The sequence below is a fragment of the Protomyctophum parallelum genome (assembly GCF_964188405.1).
Source record: "Protomyctophum parallelum genome assembly, chromosome: 12".
NCBI lineage: Eukaryota > Metazoa > Chordata > Actinopteri > Myctophiformes > Myctophidae > Protomyctophum > Protomyctophum parallelum.
In genome coordinates this window covers 39,726,072-39,741,462 of record NC_139712.1, presented here as the reverse complement: position 1 = coordinate 39,741,462, position 15,391 = coordinate 39,726,072, and the positions used below count along the sequence as shown (strand labels likewise).

At 40.6% G+C, this 15,391-nt stretch overlaps 1 protein-coding gene across 13 annotated transcripts in view; it reads left to right on the top strand.

Moving 5' to 3' along the window:
- The first annotated feature begins 460 nt into the window (after positions 1-460).
- Positions 461-15,391, top strand: part of eya1 (EYA transcriptional coactivator and phosphatase 1) — an 80,666-nt gene continuing 65,735 nt past the window's right edge. For 12 of the 13 annotated variants that reach the window (XM_083778154.1, XM_083778148.1, XM_083778147.1 and 9 more), the window contains exons 1-2: positions 461-687; positions 6,306-6,355. The gene's annotated coding sequence lies outside the window, so the exon portion shown is untranslated. The remainder of the gene's footprint in view (positions 688-6,305; positions 6,356-15,391) is intronic. The other variant, XM_083778149.1, reaches the window with a different exon arrangement.

The window sequence follows — 15,391 nt, the reverse complement described above, 5'->3', positions numbered from 1 at the left end:
ACACAGGACAGCCTGGCAGCATGCAAGGTATTCTAGAAGAGATCTACAGGGGGCGCTCTAGGTCACATGAAGAGAGAGAGAGCGAGAGAGAGAGAGAGAGATTTTAGGAATATCTCTCCAATGTGCAAACACACACCAAATAAAATAAAAGATAAATAACTACATTTGGACAGTGTTCCCCTTTCAAATAACCATATAAAGCTTTATGCAAAAGCTTTATGCAGCAAATAAAAACAATTACTTGGAGTCTTGGACACTGGAGAGGGATTTATTTGAATAAATTAAATAGCCCATTAGAACACAAAATAAATAATCGTACGGATAAAATTGGACATGGGAAATACTGTTATTGTATGAGGTGTTTTAGCCCTCTCGCATATGTTGAACTTGATACTGCACTGATCAGCGCGTGGACGCACGCTATGCGGAGGAGATCTTATTATCGTTACTGCCTGCACTCTTGTAACAACTTCTGCTGCTGGACTCCGTTCATCTTTGCTTATTTGGCTTTTTAAGTTGCTTTATGACGGAAACACCTTTTAGCGTCATTGAAAAGAAGTGTGTGTGACTCGTGAGCCTGTCAAAACACGAGTGCAAAACCGCACCGCTATGGACAGCGAGACTTGTTGCATGTGGTGGGCTCACTGGGCTGGTGGCATCCAGACCCAGGCAGCGTAAATATATAAGGTAGGCTATTACAATGATGCGACGCTTTTTGATAAGACTTATTTTTCTTTTAAAATATAATATGTTTCAGATGCCCACCGATCTTGACCCTTGTTTATTTGAGGCTATTGACAGCAATAAAAGGTATTGGGGCATTTCAAGGAGCGGGGTCCGCGGGGATACATATGTCATGTCTTTTATCTATAATCGTGGCACACTCACTGGCAGTTATAAGAATCAAATGATTAGCCTCCGCTTTCATTCATGGACAGTCCTATCAAGAATAGCCTGCAGCACAGCAGTGCACGTCCTAGCTGTTACCACTTAGGCTACCTTATAGGCTGACAATCTTACACACGTTCAATCAATAATGCATAATTATACTGCAAGAGTGATGGTACTTTAATTGTGGTTAACTGTGGAGTCACGGGGAAAAGGTAGACTGAGCATTTAGCTAAATCTAATTTGGCTTCATTTAACTTAAAGAAATACTTTTCTTCGTAGCTTCTCCAGTCTGCATCATCAGTTTTCGGTCTAATTATTTCCTTTTGTTTTTTTTGTTGTGCACCACATTTGACAGTGATGGATAACAGGTTAAAAATGAATGTTTTCTCCTCAGCCAGTGAATGTTGGAGTGGCTCTCTAGCATGCATGGTGTTCTGCCCTCAGACCAAAAGACCTTGGAAAGATTGTGTTCCCCCTCTGCTTTTCCCATTTCAATCTGATACAGTTTGTCTTCATTTTCTTCTGACCAGGACCTATTTATATGATATATCGCTAAAGCACATCATTCAGACAGAAGTGTAGGTTATGTCAAAGTTATGCCATTAGCTTTACATTTTAGGATGTTGCAAAAGCTGGGGGTTGTGTTGAGCTACCTCAGCAGATGGCTAGACTAACAATTCAGAATAACACCCCCCCCCCCCCCCCAATGGACCAAGTGCATACATATTTCCTGGTGAACTGCTGTCCCATTACCTGGCCCTCAGAACAATGTGTCCAAATTTAAGCAATAGTAGTTCAGCACCAGAATGACAATCCATGAAGCAGACATATTTTTGTCTCTGATCCAGTGATATCTTTAACCACTTGAACCCCAGGCCAGTATCCCTATTCCGAGTGTGTGTGTGTGTGTGTGTGTGTGTGTGTGTGTGTGTGTGTGTGTGTGTGTGTGTGTGTGTGTGTGTGTGTGGGAAAATAGCTGTAGATCAGCTATTTTCGGCAACGAGATTTGGTGTAGAACTGTAGATTGAACAAAGACCACGTCAATATAGTGCAACTCATGTCTGTTTTGGTGTTTCTCTAAGTATAGTCAAGGTTTACGTGGTTCAAAACATACAGACCAGTGGTTCATCCTGTGTTCATGGAGTTCATGGAGTTCATCTCTGCGTCAGAGCTGATATTGCAGCATCCTTGGTTTGGAACTGTGGTCACACGGTCTGCATGCTTCTGTCATGAATGTGGTGGGTTGTCGAGGACAACATGGTACACTGATATGTGAGAGTTCTCTCTCACACACATGCACACTCTCCAGTTTTTCAAACTCTCCAAACTTTATCTCGCCACCTTTTCTTCTATTTCACTGTATTTAGTAGTCTACTGTATTCTGGTCCTTGTTGTGAGTTTGGTAAACCCTCAGTGTGGTGAGGTCCTACTCCTAATATAATAGTAATCCTTTACAATAGGTGCTGAGTGATGATGATTCAGTTTGAAGTGTTCCTCTGTGACCAAGCAGCGGACCGGAGAACAAGATGACACAAGGCAGTATCGTACGACAAGTTCTCAAAGTTTATTTATACAGTGGTTCTCAAACCTTTTCATGTCATGGACCCCCAAATGGCTATATATTTGGCCGCGGACCCCAATCTGAAAATGTTTTGTGCCAGGGACGCTTTCAAGATTTCACTTTGAGAGCCAATGGTTTATTACACACATAGGGAATATATAGTGCTGGATATATAGTGCTGGACACATGGCGTAACCAGAATATATGAGATATGAAAAAGAACAATACTATAATGGCGCAACAATAAATAACACACAATAGGAAAACAACAGCTACTTTACATCTCGTATAAATGTGCACAGGCACCTGTGACCTAGATGAGAGTGAATCAACAAATGTCTTTCCTAGTCAAGTAGATAAATGTCAGACCTATAAGAAATGTCATAACAGTCCTACACATAGTATACAGTATAGTATGTGATCTCAAATTCTGCCATTGTAGTATGACTAACAGTACTTTAGGATCCCTTTATTTATTGTGTACATCTTGATGTGTTTTATTCTATTAGCAACAGAACCACATTGGGGAATTTGCATTTCCTGTTATTACCCATTATTTTGAAATCTGTATGGTTATGCATAATTGGCATAATTATCTGTGAATAAATTGTCACATTAGAACCCACTCCAATTTCCTCACTTTAGACTTAGAGAAAGAAATGCCCCTTGCATGGAAGGTATGAAAAGTGCAAAATGTACAAGTGGTAAGAAGTTAAAAGCATTGCATAAGTCTTTAAATCTTTCACCATATTGACTGGCTTTTTTCAGAAGTGGGAAATTATACAATTTTGATCAAATGAAATATGCATGAATATTTTCATTTCCTACACTTGAGGGAGGGAGTGCTGCTGTATGCAGAGCAAGTGACCCAAAGATGAATGTCAGAAACACATTCGGTTTTGAAGGTGTGTTAGTTCAACTGGAATAATGCTGTGTTTCTTGTCTGCTGCAATGAATAGAATTACTAACTATTTTCATTCACACATGCAGCAGATTCCCTACTGTACTGTACTGTACATGTGCTTCAGGTTTTCTTTAAGACTTCACTTCAGAAGAACATTCTCCAGTCTGCTCTCCTTACTTTTGAAGTTACATGCTCCTCCAATTACTGGGGCCATGCAGTCTCCCCTATGGTGTCCTTGGACAGCTCTCTGAGTGCCTGAAAATGTTGCGGCCCATTAATTCTGGATTGTCTTCATCTGTTTGCATAATTTCTCCCCTCCCATTCCCGCCTCCCCCTTTTTAGTCTCTCAGATTTATTTTCTATCTTGTAGAATTGTATAAGTCTCTGGGTGTGTTTTTATAAAGCCCCTGCAGGTCTGTCTTCTGACAATGATGCTCTCCTGCCAGCCAATAACTGAAAGGTTTGCCTAAGATTAGAGATGGACCTTACATGGGGAGTATGAACACAATGTGATTAATTTCCGCTTACTACAATTCCTTGAGATATCATAAATATCTTAAACACAGTGAAAGCACAATACATTTGCCCCAAAAGATTTGCCTTACTTGTGGTGTTTTCTTTAACAATATGCATTTTTAGGGGGTTTTCTAGTCAGACTAATTTGCTGTCAGGCAGGGGGTTGTTTTTGCGACACAGGCAGACTCCAGAAATTAATTTATCCAAATAACCAAGCCCTCCTGGGCCATGGAGGTTGGGACACTGAAATGGCCCTGGTAGGCAAAGCCGCCTTTTGAAGTCTGGAATGTTTTGGCTGACTTAGAGCAGGCGACTGGACTAGAAGGATCGTTTTCACTCACCCATGGGATTTTTAACCATTTTCATACACTGAGAACAAAACAAAACGAGGAAAAATGCCTGAGCTGATTTGCATCGACTTTGCCCTCTAAATGTGAGGTGTGTGTGTGTGGGGGGAATTAAGTGAAACTTATTTGGGGAATCTGGAGATTTGTAAGATATCTTCTATTATTTTGATAACACTGCTACAACATAATTATTCTCTGACAAAACATTTGTCGGAAAAAACAGTGATGCCAATGGCTCCCTAAAGAGGGCCATCTGACTAGACTTTGTGTTGAAATCATCACTTCCACCAAACTCCACCAAATCCATATGGAGAAACTCAATATCATCCTAGTATAAGAAGCAAGCCACATAATCAAGTCCTCATTATTATTGCACCATTGGAGCTAATGAGGTGTGGTCATTTGGACTAGGGGCAAACTAAATACAAGGTCCATCCTAATAATACAAACACTCTGAATCATGGTGCAAAAGGCCCTCATTAGTGAAGGGTGCATGACAAATTTATTATATCAAGTGTTTAATAAATAATAAAATAGGCACATTAATAAAAACTATTTCCCTTTTACCATATTAGACCTCCTAAAAGACATTTTCCCCCCTTCTAAAATCATAACAATTAAGATGCTGTGTTTTCGTTAAACCACCCGAGGTAAGGAAAGTGCAGAAAAACAGGCAGACTTGAGTAACGGAGCACTTGAGTTTCCAGCGTAATAAATAATTCACAGGTCCTGTGTGATGAGCTGCTGAGGGCAGAAATCCCTAATGACAGCTTTTTATAACCTATGACTCAGCTGGCCATTATGCTCCTGACATCCCAACACAGACCACATCCCCTCTTGCAGGCCACTCCCCTCTCCCTCTCTCTGTCTCTGTGTCTTTCTCCGCACCCCTAATACTCATAGCCCACTGCACTGACAAATCAACAGTTCTGTAAAAGCAATACTGTACCTGCCCTTGATACAGCATTATACCGTTTGATGATACCGTATCTATAAATGCACCAAGTCTCTGTCTGTACGTCTGTCTGTGTGTAATCCACGTAACTCGAGAACCGTTCGCCCACCGACTTCAAATTCGACACACCACCACAGGGGGCGTAGTGCCAGTTGTTGAGTCGGTCGGACCCACGGTTGTCCAGAACCGCCCCTAAAAGGCCTCTGTCCGGGCTCTGGACCGGGGCCCTGCCCAGCGTTCATATATGGAGCTGGCCTGTTCTGACCTCACAACACTCCATATTTGGGCATGGCTGACACAGAACTCCATATATAGGAATAAAGGGACACAGAGAGACACATACATCATTCTGACGTCAGGCATAAAAGCAACACAGACATATCTGTTTGGGGCATGCATTTCCAACTTGCATCGTTCCAAGTAGGCCAGTGCCCAAGGACCCACAGGCCCCTCTCTAGTTATTAATAATAATAATAGAGTTTTTTTTAATAGTTTTATAGTTTTTATTTTGTACTATCCTTCATTTTGTAATACCGTATCATAAATCCTGATTATGGCATATTGGAAGGGGGATGAATGTGCGTATGATGTGCTATGAGTGAGGAGGACCCGTATATTATAATATAGGACATGGGTGTTCTCTCAAGGCATTTGCAGTGTGTGTGCCCTGTAATAATCGTAAAACCCACCCACCTCTGAAAACCCACCTTTTCAGACTCCATCATGGCCCATAGCACTTACCCTACCCCCTTAGATAGCATTTCTGTAGACTTAGATAGCATTTGATACAGACTTATAGCATGTTATGTAGACAGCACTATAATTGCATTGTATATAGTCATAGCACGCCATAGTACATATGTATAGCATAGTAGTATATATGTATAGTTTATATGTATAGTTTCATTATATAGATATTCCACTGTTACTTTCTTAGCTTACGCATGTTTCATGATAAATGCTTTTATGTGATGTATTCCCATGCTTTTTGTTCTTGCTTAATGTAAGTCGCTCTGGATTAAGAGCGTCTGCTAAATGCCTAAATTGTAAATCATAATAACAAACCTATTTTGGGTTCGTTTGTTTGTTGCCTTCATTCATTTAGCTCTGGTGTAATTTTGTTCTCTATAGGTTTATGAGTGCTGCTGTTGCTGCTGCTGCTGCTGCCGTGGACCTGTGAGGTAAGAGACTCAATATAATAGTTCAGGTCTGTGACTGATCAAGTGTGAGTGTGCTTGATTGGCGCAATGGCACCATACCCCCCAGGTAAGCTTGTTCCATGCAACATCTGGGGCTAATTTATGCATTCTGCAGCTCCCACATGCTGGGCAATGCTTCACATAGTTTTGCCTGATATGATGATGATTATTATTATTATTATCATTGCCAAATCCCAGCTCTCTCAATATGTAGTCTATAGGTGGTTAATATTAGATGCAAAAATATTATATACCTTATATCAAATTACTCTGACTGCTGTAGTCGCTCCCTGGAGTTAGCATAGGGAAATAAATCTGGTGGCCTTGATTAAGTACCTGACAATAGAGTTAGCACAGCACTAGTGGTTTATAGTAATACAACGGACAAGGGCAATTAGGCCCACAAAGTAATTTACAGTACTGCATGCAGGTGGTGGTCTGGTGTGAGCTTGGGACCACCTCAGTAACAAATTAGACGCTATAGGCCAGCGGAACAGCAGCTCCGGTAGACCTCCAAACTTGGTAATTAAAGCAAATCAATCTAAGATTTGAAAAGGGCGAGTGCATATTTCAAATTGGTTGCGATTTTGATTTTGCGAAAAGAAATAATATACAGTAGGGCCCGCTTGGTTTTTCATGTGTAATTTTCTGGAGAATGAATGATCACTTTTGTACGTTGTTGACCTTGTTACGTCAGCGTGGTGGACCCGTTCCCTCTCACTGCTACCTATTAATTATGAAATACTGTAGGTCTCGCCCATTTCATTTTACTACCTCTTCCTGCTGAACTTGGTGTGAAAGGCTGCTGTTCTTAAATAGGTGCATAAGAGTGTTCCCTCAGCACTAACTCACTCCAGCATTATGTCATCAGAGTCAAAAAGGCACGGCTGAAGAAAAATAGCTTGTTTCACACATGATAGACACCTTAACATGTGGAGCGGGAGAAGAAAGAGGCCAGCGTATTTGGCTACTCTTTTTTTACGGTAACTGGACCGAGAGCTGCAGCCTTGTTAAGAAATTCACACATTTTTACACTGTGAATTTGGCCGGCTTTGAATGGACAATCTTGCAGACTGCAGTATTTTACCTGTGACATTCTTTGGAGATTCAGGTTTGCTAAGTATATAAAATTAGTATATGAATGTATATGAAATATAGTTGAACGGTAACTCAAAACAGTGTCCTCTTTCGCTGGATATCTATCTATTGTCTTCCCTCTAGGGCTGCAATAGTTAATCGAATAATTGTATTTAATCCATTATTTAAAAAAAGCACAGCTACTGTATCAGCTATTTTCACTATTTTTGCACGACACCGCTGTAAGACAAACTATTAAATAGTGGTTAATTATTATTAGACTAATTGATTTTGATGAAAATCTGTCATAATGTTTTCATGTCGAATCATTGATATGTAAAACATTATAAAAGAAGTTGTAAAAATGGTATAATCACGTAGAGGTTCGTAGATAGTTGAAGCCCTCCTTCCCTCAAATTGAAACGTTACTTCAGGCTTTGTTTCGCTGCATGGCGTGGAGAAAGGCCCTCTGTGACCGTGGCTTATCAGCATCTTGTGCAGGTCACCCAGCGGGCCGCAGTGTGGCAGGACCAACTGGAATAGCTCGGACCCGCCTTGATCCCCGCTGTCAGCACCTTGGTCTGCGTGTGAGGTGATTTCATCAAGGCCACATGCTGCAGTGCAGTGCTTTGCCCGGCTCCCACATGACTGAGACGCTGCTGCTGCACAGTAAAATCCTCTAAATCTAAGAGACCTATTTGGGTCCATTTTTACTCTCAGAGTAAACCACTTAAGTGCCTGTGATGTCAGAGTCACTGGTCTCACTTCCTTCCCGGACTACACATTTCAAATTGTGCTACTGTTATCTACTACAAATACTATTAACATTGAGTGACTGAAGTTTCTTCCCGCTGTGAAATGTCCCTTTAAGCCTAAGTTTCGTAATAAGACAAATTTGCGAAATTCGACGATCTACCAAGCTCATGACGTGTTGCATCGCAAGTTATCGCAGGACATTGTGAGCATGTGAATCTGCTATTTTTGAAAACATAATAAAATTGTTTGAGTTAGTGAGGACTCTACAACACTCAGAGAGAGGGAGGCATTTAGCCAAATATGTCGGCAGAATAATAAGTGATTTTAGTTGGCTTGAGAGAACGTTGAAAATTGAAATGATGATTGTGTGATCATCGCGTTTTGGATCAGACAAAGAAATGTACTGTACTGTACTGTACTGTACTGTACTGTACTGTACTGTACTGTACTGTACTGTACTGTACTGTACTGTACTGTACTGTACTGTACTGTACTGTACTGTACTGTACTGTACTGTATACACTAAGAAAAGCATGAACCATTGTCCAGATGTGTAAATGCTCTTGCACATTATAATTCATGATTTATTTATTTTGTTTTGCCTACAGTATTAACATGAATGCCAAAGGGCAAGGTTTTGTGTGCACATCCATTACATTAAATGGATTGTTTTCTCTCCCATCACTAGTCACATTTAGAACTGCACATGCAGCGCTGAATGGCTGCTGAGGAATCTCATAAGTTCTATCTATTTCTGTGTGCATCACTCAATCCCAACGAACGCCCTGACGATAGGCAGAGGAACAAATGGGCATGGAGCCCAATGATGTAAGCAGAACCACACCATTTGGCAGGCGAATCTAATAGCAGTGTGTGGTCCACAAGTGCTGGCATGGCTATTTTAGAACCCCAATCCCGGGGAAATGTATATTTACAGTGCACCTGCAACGCAAACTTGGGTCCGAAGACAGACAGTGTAAGTAGAGGAGCATTTGACTTTTTCCCTTGACAGACAAAAAGGATTACTTCTGCTGAGCACAGCTATTATTTCTGTGGCCTGCTGTCAATACTAATACGAGCAGAATTATTAATAAATGGTGTCTATCTCACACAGGATGATTGCATTTTCTATTTTTAATGGATTGAATGGAGGGTAGAACAATTATCACGTCCGATCCTTCGGCTGTCCAATTCTTAGCGCGTAAGAGAGATGCCTTGTAAAAGATTAAAAAGGAAAAATGGCTGATGAATAATTTTCTAATTTCCAAGTATACCTTACTGGTAACTGGCTATATACATTCACATGATGCAGTATATGTATGGACCAGAGACAAGGGAACATTCCACTGGTTCTTCTCACATAATGCAAGTGTGAACTCCCGACTGCCGAAAACAATACTTAGCATTTCTGCTACTGATGGTTAATCTCTCGTCAGCTTTGAGTTTCCACTAAAGAGCATCAGTTTGCCAGTCAGTAGGAGGGTTGAGTGACAGGCACAGGGCAACACATCCCTTATGTAAACCCCTTCCACTACCACCACCAAATTAGAGTGGCTGTTGCTACACCCTGCCTGCTGCTGCTGCTACACAAATGAGAAAGTAAGCACTCCGGTTCAGAAGTTCACATTTTGGATGCTTGCCGGAACTACTTAAGGCCCGTGACGTTTTCTTTTTTTTCTTCTTCGAAGGAACAGGTGGTCAGAGTGACATAATTCTGGCCCAGTGCTAAGATCCTTAGAAATTAGGGCCCCCTCGTTCTGCCAGAGAAGTCATTACCCTGTCAATATCTATGAACACTCGTTGATCTGAACTGTTACTAATGTAAGCTGATAGAAAGGGAAAGACGGTATCAGGATAATGACATCATGTCCTATATATTTCCTTACAGTTGATAATATTACAGTTACTTACGTTTGTAGAGAACACACATGAGTATGTGCATGAGCATACATGCACATGGTACACATAGATACTCACGCATGCACATACACACACACACACACACACACACACACACACACACACACACACACACATATACACACGTACAGTATCTCTGACATGTCTCAAGGCTTGGCTGAGAAAGCTATTTATTCTCATACACTGTTAACTACTGGCACATATGCTTTAGACTGGAATGCTGTTCAGAATGCAGAAAATATATTTAGTTCTCGCCAACAGACAGCATAAGGCACCAGTGGGTCTAGCCCCTGTGCGAGAGAACAGTTATTTCTGTCGCAGTATGGACTTTCAATTACCATAATCTGTTGCTTGACTCCTTCAAGAACATGGGGCCAATTAAATCTGTGGATACATCAAAAGTGACACCTGTAGCCTACAATATCATTACACAGCATTTGTATTGATTTAATTATTCCCCTATTTTTCTGTAAATCAGATTTTTCCTCTTTTTCAAGGATAATTCAAAGAGGCTTATGACAAAGAGTGTTAATGTACCGTTTGCACTCTTATTGTGTATTGCCTCATTCTGGTCTACTGGTCTGTTTCTTCCATAGCTAACTGTATTCGCTTATGATATGCACATAATACTATAATAAGGAAGAAAACAACAAATAGACTCTTAATCATGGCAGTGAGACCGCAGGTGTTTAATTGTTTTTATATTTTCATTTGAATCCAATGACAGTGGTTTGACCACAGAGTCAGAAAAAAAGTTTTGTATAATGTTCTATTTTGTCAAGTCTGTTGAAAGGCTGGCACTTCTGGACAGTGGAAATACCCCACAGCTGCCGGTCTGACAGTGACTATGTGATCCTCCTGTTGGACCCTTCCTTCAGGAGGAGACTTCACCGTGGGTACACAGTCAAACCCAGAGTGCAACACCCAAGTGTTAAAATGGATTGATCCTTACGGGTCCACTTTTACACTATCAGAGAGTTAAATGAACACTCTGGATTTCACGGTGTATGCACGGCACGCACACGTTCTCCTCAGTTCTAGGCCACAGCCAGGCATTAGCCCCATCCAACAGACATGACAGATGCGTTTGGGAACAAACCATACAATAAATGCATAGAACAGACATTCCATTCATAGCAATGCTGTGCTTCCATGTCAGACACAGAAGAGGAATTTAGGGATGTCAATAATTTTCATAGTGATTACTTTTTCATTTATCAAATATATTAGTAATTAAATTGTTTCTTTGTCAAACTGTCGGTTGTCAAGTTGAGTTTATACTTTTTGTCATGCAAAAATAGTATAATGTTTATAGATGGAACTTTTTGAATGCAATTCAATTGAATTTGGATTCCATCAGCCACTGTGGCCGGAGGAACACAGTGGCAAAAGGTTCCTGCCCATTCCTCCATTTGTGACTGCACTACATTTTTGTACTGTCAAATTTAGCCTTCTGTTAACATGCTGAATCTTCCTAGTATGGTTTTATTTTAAGGGAATCCTATGAAGCCTGTGCATATGACAGTGGGGGGGCTGTTTGCCTAAAGCCTGGCAAATCTAATGGCAAAGCCATGCGCTTCAGCAGGGATGAACTGAGAACAATGCAAGAGATAAGTGAATTACCTACATGGTAGGAACATACAAGGCCTGTGTCTCGCAGCTAGGCAACTGGCAAACCCACTGTTTGTGTTAGGAAACAGTTGGGCTGCACTACAAACATGACTTATCCTGTTTAATTGCTGTGTAATTGCTGCAAAGTTGTCATATATGTCTGTTTGGACTGCCCTGCACAAACAGCAAAGGGCAGGTTGAATGTCCGCTCAATGGTTAAGTGGAGATTTAGACTCTCTAGTTAGGCAAATAATTGGTGGCAAGAATTGTGTAAACACACTCGAAGGCTACATTGATTAAGTTTGTTGTACTTTCCAAGCTTAGAGTTGTTAGAATGACCGTCCTAGAGTTAGATAAGTATTTGGATTTCGTCTGCGTTGAGTCACATTATAAGAAGGTTTGGCCTTCATGAAATAATCTTTTTTGATGGTTGGAAACAATTCTATTCACTTTTTTAGACCCATTTTTTAGGCATTTATGAAAATGGTACAATATTTTATCCCCACCACACCCACTTCATAATAAAACAACTGTAACCAATCAGTGCGTCGGAGCGTGTCATATATCGCAGTCAGGGAATATTGAATTGAAAGCTGGTAGTTGGCACTTCCCAAAATGTATCTATCATTTATTTAGCCGATGGCGCAGCAGACAGTATAATTTGATAAAAGCTTTTGCAAAGTTTTATGCTCTTTTCATGGTCATTGTGACCACAGTAATGTATCTGATGGACTTTCATTCGTTTAATTAAGGGTATTGAATTACTTTAGCTGAGATGCCCTATAGTTGTGTCTATTGTGTGTTGCATTCATACTGAAAGTCATACTTAAAAACAATGAAATGTTTTCCAGACACAGCAAGGATTAAAAATTGTATCAAATGTAATGACTAAAATAGTCATGCTCAGCATAAAACTGCATAAAACTGATTTTACGTGCGTCATCGCCACAACATTGGGATTTGAAAATAAGGGAGATGTGTGAGAGAGATGTTGTGATCCCTTTTAAGTATTGTTTTATTTGATCTCCAAGGCAGGTGGGGGGTGGAAGGTTCATTTAAATGGTTAAGAAATATGGGAAGTTATGGGACGATATGTAAACGGGAGGACAGTTAGAGGGAACGGTAAAATATGGGAGAATCCTAGACGCCACGGGAGGGTTGACAGGTTTGCTTTTTACATACCGTTAGATATTCTCATAGCAGATTATTATGTCCCTACCTTGACTAAGTGTAGTTGAACTTCAAACAGTCAAAATTAGTTAAAGTTCCTTGTGATCTGCACACAGTTAGTGAACAATACCTTCACACGCTCTCCTCACAAAAACTTTTTAAATGTCCTGGAGGGTTTCTTATTTGAGTCCCAAACCTATTGAGATATCTAATGAAGAACTTTACCTTCCAGGCAGGCATATTTTTCCAAATGACAGTAATTTACATATGATGTATTTAGAGAAGCAGAGAGCAGGCTAATTCTATTTAGAGATTTTCCTTTGTTTTAGGAGTCATTAGCAGCTAGCTCAAATCTAATTTTTACAATTTCATCAGGCCATCTTGGAAAGCCTCTGTGAGCTCATCAGAGGGAGGCATTTATTGCTAAGTGTTCTCTATTGCATTAGCACACAATAAAGTGGCCAGGGACTGCTACAGACGTTTATATGGAATCCAGTTAACACTCCGCCAATTCGTTTTTTATTGGGACACAATCAATTTTTATTCATTTTAAAGCCAGAATGCTTTCTTTCATTGTGTGCCTTTCCCTAGCTTATTATGCCCTAACGTAATTACTCAGTTGTTTTCACAAAATGGTAATATTTATGTTAAAGATTTCCTCTTTGAAATGCAGACCTGTGCACCGTGCATATACATAATGTGTGAGGTTTTCGATGTATTCTAATGTCCGGGTGTATCGCATGTGTTCCTCATTATCTCACGCTTCCCACATAGTTTTTTTTACATAACCAACAACGTTCATGTAATTTGTAAAAGTCTGACACTAATGAGAATGAGAACTACATGGTTATATATGTAAGCACGCTTTACCCATGACACCAGCTATCTCTGTTGGAATGTTATTGCAACAACCTGATGACAGAGCGTCCCAGCTCATTACATGATAGGTTACATACTGTACGCACAATCTGCCCAACAACGTGGAAGTAGGGCAGGGCTAAACATAATATAGTTTTCTACAGCGTTACATTGCCACGAATCTTAGTTTTTTTCTTCAATAATCATTGTTGGAATATTGCTTGTTCCTGTACCTCGATACAAATGATAGAACATTATTTATGTCTGCACGTCATCTTCAAAATGTAACCACATGAAACCTAGCATCCAGATTCTACGCATGTGTGGTGAAAATAGGTAAACATTTGGCACATTCCGAGAAAGTAGAAGATCTGTGGACAAGCTCACATGGTGTCGCAACGCGACACATTATGATTTATTTGCTATTTGACGCACAACAAAGTATATTCACTTTGGTGGTTTTGTGAAAATACAGTCAAATCCTCCGTTTTCATGTCATTCTGAGAGTGTAAAAGAGTAATTTTTTTACACACTCAGCTCAGAGTTAAATGAACACTAAGGATTTTGACTCTGTACCTAGAAACCTGATCTACCTGCTGTGGAAAAGGCTGCTGGAGGCTTCTCACGGGTAGCCACAGTACTGGGTGGGTGCGTGCATCTTCAGAGCAGTGGCATAATTAGAGTGCTTAAGTGCTTCAGGAGACAAGACAAACCATACCCTGGCCTCCTTCCTTCCTCTTCACCTCCTCCTCTACCTTGCCAAGAAAGTTATTTAATGCCCACCCTTGACCCTGATATCAGTTATTGTTTGGCATGGACAATATACACTTGTATATGCTTCCGCACCACTAGCACCAGTGGTGTAGTCTACCGTTATATGCTATATACGTAGTATGCCGTGCCGAAGTTTTGGATAAAGAAATTAAGCGTATACCATCTGCTAATCATTTCATCCATTGACCACGCGCGAGCGTACAGCCTATACATGCGTATGTCGTGCAGGGAATAATTCTGGTATACCGTCTGAAAAACCTACAGTATAGCACTGACTAGCACCAGAGCACATCTGACCAAACACACACAGCCACACACACACACACAGCTCTCAAAATCATCTTCCATGAGGTATTGCATTTCAATATGCACAAATAAAGAATATTCATAGTAACATCCTCAAATAACAAATTGCTGTGTGTGTGCGTGCCTGTGTGCATGTGCGGGTGCATGTGTGTGTGTGTGTGTAGTGCGTGCGCGTGTGTGTGCATACATACATACTTTTCTATTACAATTTTGGGATCTGTCCTGCAGTGGGCTCTGGAATGCTTTCAGCGCATTGACGAGATGACAAGTTATCATTGATCTGTCCTTACTTAGAGGGATCCATTAAATAATGTATGGGCTCCTGTGCATTACCAGTGCACTCTCCTGTCCTCGAGCCATTAGGCCATGGGGCCCCAGTGGCTGCCGGCCCTCAGAGGTCCTTGGGCTTTCAATTAATTAAATTATCCCATAATGAAAACTCCCATAATGAGATTAATTTTAATTATTCATCAGCAGCCGATTTGAGCGGGAGGCTGCATGAATTATGCATGGCAGGGCTAAACATTTTTCAACTCATCACCTTTT